Source organism: Penaeus monodon, chromosome 33 (assembly GCF_015228065.2).
Source record: "Penaeus monodon isolate SGIC_2016 chromosome 33, NSTDA_Pmon_1, whole genome shotgun sequence".
Taxonomy (NCBI): domain Eukaryota; kingdom Metazoa; phylum Arthropoda; class Malacostraca; order Decapoda; family Penaeidae; genus Penaeus; species Penaeus monodon.
In genome coordinates, this window is record NC_051418.1 from 32411498 (window position 1) to 32411828 (window position 331).

Genomic DNA, 331 nt, shown 5'->3' on the forward strand with positions numbered 1-331 from the left:
AGTAGCGAGCGGACCGCGGCGACGGCACGACACCGCTCCCCGCTCAGCAGACGAAGGGCAGAGCGCCGTCGAGAGGGTCCTCGTCCTCTCTCCCCTCGCGCTGTGTCTGTTCAGTGTTACTTCCCCCCCTCCTTCCCCTCTTTTTTATATAGATATTCGGAAAGGAAGCCTCATTCCCCATCCCCCCTCTCTTGCTTACCTCACCCTCCGTCATCCTCCTCCGTCTCTGTGCCCGGCCGTTGGGCTGTCGGAAACCCCCTCGTTGAAAGCTTGCCCTCGTGGGAAGTGGAAGCTCTAGAAAGTGCGTCTTGTCTCTTAGAGTCTTTCGCAG

The 331-nt window shown here is 59.5% G+C and overlaps 1 protein-coding gene across 3 annotated transcripts in view; it reads left to right on the forward strand.

The window, feature by feature from the left end:
• Positions 1–14: 14 nt before the first annotated feature.
• Positions 15–331, forward strand: part of LOC119594393 (sodium/potassium/calcium exchanger Nckx30C-like) — a 174335-nt gene continuing 174018 nt past the window's right edge. For all 3 annotated transcript variants that reach the window (XM_037943455.1, XM_037943456.1, XM_037943457.1), the window contains exon 1: positions 15–104. The gene's annotated coding sequence lies outside the window, so the exon portion shown is untranslated. The remainder of the gene's footprint in view (positions 105–331) is intronic.